General features: G+C 47.4%; 1 long non-coding RNA gene across 1 annotated transcript; it reads right to left on the minus strand.

Annotated features, from left to right (window-relative positions):
• Positions 1-716: 716 nt before the first annotated feature.
• On the minus strand, positions 717-4,385 carry LOC133270438 (uncharacterized). The gene is made up of 3 exons (XR_009743771.1): positions 3,684-4,385; positions 1,692-1,893; positions 717-859 (listed from the first exon to the last, which is right to left on the minus strand). It is a non-coding gene; the product is annotated as an uncharacterized LOC133270438 (long non-coding RNA).
• Between the last annotated feature and the right edge of the window lie 698 nt (positions 4,386-5,083).

Below are 5,083 nucleotides of genomic sequence, written 5' to 3' on the forward strand. Positions count from 1 at the left end.
CGGTGCTTTAATTCAAGCCTAAAATCACCCTCGTGATGGACTCGCTGTGTAGAATAAAGTGAAAGAAATGCAGAATTTCAGGAGAACGATCTTGGTGCTGCTGTAAAATGATGCTGGTTCTTTACAGGGGCTGAGCTGGGTGGCAGCCTTAATTCGACCATGTCTGTTTTAGCTATTAAATCACTGCACACTCACTGTGGCTGGTGAAATAGCATCACTTGAAACAGCGTCGTGATTTACCTCTTACAAAATAGTCCTGGGAACATGAAGGTGCTGGGGGCCAAATCCTGCTGGGGGTGATTTGGGTTGCGTATGGTGGCAAAGGCGTTGGGGTGGTTTAGATTGGAGAAACGGCTTTTTCCCAGTGGAAAAAAAAATGGAAAATGCTAAAAAACTTAGAAAAGGAGAGGGGGAAAACCGGGGATTTTAAACTTTGCTGGAAATAGCGGTGCTGATGGGCAGCTCCCCGGTTTGCTGAGCTGCTCCCCACAGGAAAATCCAGTGAGGGATTTATTCCCGTTCACGTTCTGGAGTCGGAGCTCTGCGCTGCGCAGCACCGGAGGAGCTTTAACACTCCCTGGCTCCAGCGCAGGCTCCACCATAGGAACAGAACCTCGCCGTCCTTCTCTGCTCTTTCTCCCACAGCTGGAAACCACCGCGCACAAGCTTGTACTTCACAAATGCTCTTTTTCTGGAGATCAAAGCCATACAAGCTGTTTTGGGGGCTTATTTATATTTATTTCTTTATTTGCTCGCAGCGTTTGGCTCCAAGCTCTGCAAACTTGGGTAAAATGGAAAGTTTATCTGGCTCCGTTAAAGCCCAATGGAAATGCCCTTCCCAAAGTGCTGGGTTTTTCTCCTAGGAGAAAAAGAGGAGAATTTATTAATTCTAATTTTAATCCCCTCCGAGCTGCACCTTTAATTTGCTTGAATGCTTTTGGCCTGATCTGTGCTGTCTGTTGCTCTGCTCTTGGCTTTTCCCTGTTTGCAGCCCCAGCATCCCCTGGCTGTCCCCTTGGAGCGGGTGGCAGCCGGAGCTGGAGGCAGATCTCCATCAGATGCTAAGATAAATCAATCTGGTTTGAATCACTCAGGGTAAACTGATCAAAGCCAGAAGTAAAGCTCCAGTAATGAGGACAAAAGATGTAGTTTTTATTCATAACAATATTGAGCTCTGCAGAAAAAGTTAAAATGCCCTAAAATGAGTGCTGGCAACAAGCGGTCACTGTCACCTTCTACCTATTTTATTCCAGTTTTCCTTATACATGGAGGAGGGCATCAGTGCCGGTGTTGGCTGCAGCACCACGCTCACGCAGGGACGCGCGTGGCACCGCAAAGTGCAGTGAGATGAAAGAGAAGTAGCGTTGCTTTAGAAGGCATAAAATCTGTTTATAAATTAAAAGCTATTCCAGTCATAAACCCTGGTGGGTTCTAGGTAATATTTATGTATATTTTTTATAGTTTCTATTTCCAGTTGTTCCATGCAGTTTCTATAAGCGGCAGTAGCGTGGAAGCAAACTGTGCAAATCATACCTGATGTTTCATAGTCACATACAGATAAATAAATGGCCCTAATTTTAAACAGGCCCTATTATGTTTTCCAAGCGATAGTTCGAATTACACAGCCCAGCAACAGCTTACAAGAAATCCATCAGAATTGGAAAGGGGAATAAAACTGCCATTCTCTGTACCTGTTTGTGCAGCTCCTCGCTAATGCAGGGAGAGCCCGACTGTTTATTTGGAGAAGTAAAGTTGTGGAAATATCCTTGGAGGGTGTAATGTGGACAGCACGTGTTTCTGGGAGCTACCTGAAGTCTGTGTCCTAATGGCTTGCAGATGTCCCTGGGTCACCGATTTCCTATGGGCCAGCGACCGCGGCAGCGCCCACCCCTCCTGCTCTTCAAATTAAAATAAGAAATTAAAATGAAAAAGAGAAAAGGGGAAGGATGGGGGATGTGGGGGGGGTGTGGGGGGAGCTTTTGGCTTCTGGAACTTGTAAAACTGTTTGTTTAGGTTGTTTCCAGCTCCCATCCCACCGCTGCTCCGGAGCGAGTTGGAAATTCTAGCTGCCAGGTCCATGTTCGGGCGGAACGGTGATTTATTTGAGAAAGGGAGAAATCTGCTTTGGGATCACTTTTAGTTTGCTCAGGGTGGGGAGTTTATTGACACTGGGATTATTTATGTAAAAAACCTGCAGTTTTCTCCACTGAGTAATAAACAGGGATTTGTTTTAGTTACATATATATATATATCTCGAAAGCCAGCCTCACGTATGCATGCGCTCCGATACCGAGAATGTGCCTGTGTCTCTGCTCCTCTTTTATGCCAAGCTCAGAGCCGTGTGCCCGAGAGCTATATAAATATTTTATTTTACGGAGGACATAAATCTTTAGACTTGTTTAGGAATTTAGACACGAAGTTGTTCACGTTCTGCGTTGCGTTTAGGTGGGGAAGGCGAGGGCTGTGCTCGAGGCCACCCCCTGCCCTCGCCTCTCCGTGCCTGGCTCTGTGCGAGTCCCTTCACATGCCCGATGGGGACTCACCATGGGGGATGCTGAAACCACCATGGTTTGGGTCTGCTCTGCTTAAATTCGGGTGTTGTTTTGCCCTAGGCTCTTTGCCATTGGTTGTGGCTGTGTCCATGTATTCAGGGCAGGATGTGACTGGGAATGAACGTTTCCTGAGGATGCTGCTGAGTGTGGGACACCGTTCATGGGCTGGTGGGCAGGACAGCCCAGCAGAGAAGCTGGTTTAATTCCTCTTTAAATCCCTATTTACTCCACAAACAGAATTCCACTTTTTTTACTTCAACAACCAAACCTTGCAGGGCCGTATCATTTATCCCATTTTCCCTCTGTTTTCATTTGCTGCCTTTCTGTACCAAGGGAGAAGGAAGGGCTATCACAGGAGCAGTTTGCTTACAGTGAAAAGGAAAGTACCAAATCACTGTGTTAAAATGAATACAGCAAAGAAGAGTATGATAGGAAAACAGGCATCGGGAGGGCAGGGAGTGCTCGGGTTTCTGCGTCTTTCTGCCTACCTGCCTCTCCTGGCTGGGACAGATTAGGAACATTCACTGGCCATTTAGCTTGGCAAGAATGATCCCTTTCTTTTTTTGCATGAACATGAGAAAGAAAATCATCTGCTGCTAAGTGGGAAAAGTTTATTCGGAGAATAACACCAACCAGTTCCCTCTTTTCTAGCTCGAACTGTTTGCTGTGTCCTAATAACAACACTACAAGGCTCAGACGCCCCGACAGAATAGCATTATATTTTCTGGGTTTAGGAAAAAGCTCATTATAAATACATCTCCGCATGGTGTGTGTGTGTATATATATATATACACACCTTGGCTCGCAGTTGAATTTGCTGTCAGTCTGAAACCACTCTTTATCGTAATCCCGGGTTCCTGCTAACATACCAAGCTGTTTCTGCCTTTGAAGCAGAGGATGAAAACAGGTGCTGCCGTCAGAAGAGGCAGACAAAGCACCGCTGCCCCACAGCTCTATGGGAAACCCGAGGGGAAAAAGACATCCCCAGTTCCCTCTTCTTTAACATCTTCACCGGAGAATTCAGGGCTGTGAATTCTACTCATGCTCATCCAAACTAAACTCTGGCTGAAGTCAGTAGTGTTTAAGGGGAGTAAATGAAGCAGCCGCAAGAGAAGCGTCATGAAAACGTACCTTCACGTGGAGCACGGCTCTTGACTTAGCCCCGACTTGGTTAAGCGCTGTCTTACACAGCCACTAACGCTGGAGAGACTTCACTTGGGGATGCAGGAGGATCCGGGGAGGGAGATGACTTTAAATGTGGTGGTTTTAAACATAGCCCAGGTGCTCGCAACCGCCTGTTGTGATCCCCCACCCAGCCTGTCCTCAGGTAGTTAACATTCACCCAAATATTGATGGCAGTTACCTTTCCTGCCAGCTCTTATCTGAGTGGGCTTGAGCAGGGCTTTGGCAGTGCCTGAAAGGAGGCATTGTTACCTTGGAGGGAGAGAAAAAAACCCAAGAGGAAAAGAAAGAGGAAGGGAAAAAAAAGGGCAAAGAAAACTCAAAGAGAGGAGAAACAAAGGAGGGGTTTGGATCACTCTGTCCGGGACAGCGCTGCTCTGCCGGTCCTGGGATGGGACCGTCTCCATGCCACCGGCCCCAGGGCCTGGAGTGGGCAATGTTTGCTCTGTAGAAAGCGGTCGGGGGGTTTTGTTTTCAATCTCTTGTTAGTGAAGCTTCTCAGCATCCCTTTTATGTGCCTGAACTGAAACCAAGCAGAATGCCAGTATGTAGATGTGTGTCTCCTCCTCCCTCATCAGTGCCCTGCATCCTCCTTTTGAACTCCTGCTCCAGTTTCAGCCACATGTGACAAAGAGGATGTGCAAGAGACCAGGGTTTTATGGGAATCTGTGAAGATGCAGTAAAACACTGCTGAGAAAAAGAGCATCAGCATGAGCTTCAACCTGTACTAGACCTCAGAGTACACAGATGCTGAGGACTGTCTGTAGGAAGGCAGGCTTCTGTCTTCTGCTCTCCATACAACTCCTTATGGGCTTATGTAGTTGTTTGCTGCTCCGTCACCTTATCATTTGTCCCAAGCTGGCTCAAAGAATCAGATCCTTTCTCTTTTGGGGGCTCATGGTCCAGGTTTGGTGTCCAGACCAAGAGGTCTGTTTCTTTGAGACGGGCTGAGAAACAGGCTGTCCCTGAGAAAGTGACGAATCCGAGGTCCCCAAAATGACCCGAAACTGCACAGCTAACACCCACATATTTTTCTGGATTACTGGGGTAGGACGGATGTATTTTGGGATAGGGAGGGAAAAAGAAAGAAATCCCCTGAAGAAAATCAAATCCAGTTTTACTGGTCTGGCAGCATGTGTCAAAGGAAGAACCAGGAGTACATCGGGGTGACTGTGGAGTGTGTCCATGTATGAGAGGAGACATCTCTGCCTGGGTAGGGGTCTGAAGGCAAATACCAGGCATTACTGGACAGTTTTAAGGGAACGTGGGGGATTGGGCTTGTGCCGTGACCCCCAATCAAAGCTCTCCCAGTGGGATTGGTGCTTCCCTCCTTGCAATCACCACCTGGA

The sequence above is a fragment of the Pezoporus flaviventris genome, unplaced genomic scaffold, assembly GCF_033815535.1.
Source record: "Pezoporus flaviventris isolate CSIRO_AGI_PZ_B2104156 unplaced genomic scaffold, CSIRO_AGI_Pfla_v1 ptg000020l, whole genome shotgun sequence".
NCBI classification, from domain to species: Eukaryota; Metazoa; Chordata; class Aves; order Psittaciformes; family Psittacidae; genus Pezoporus; species Pezoporus flaviventris.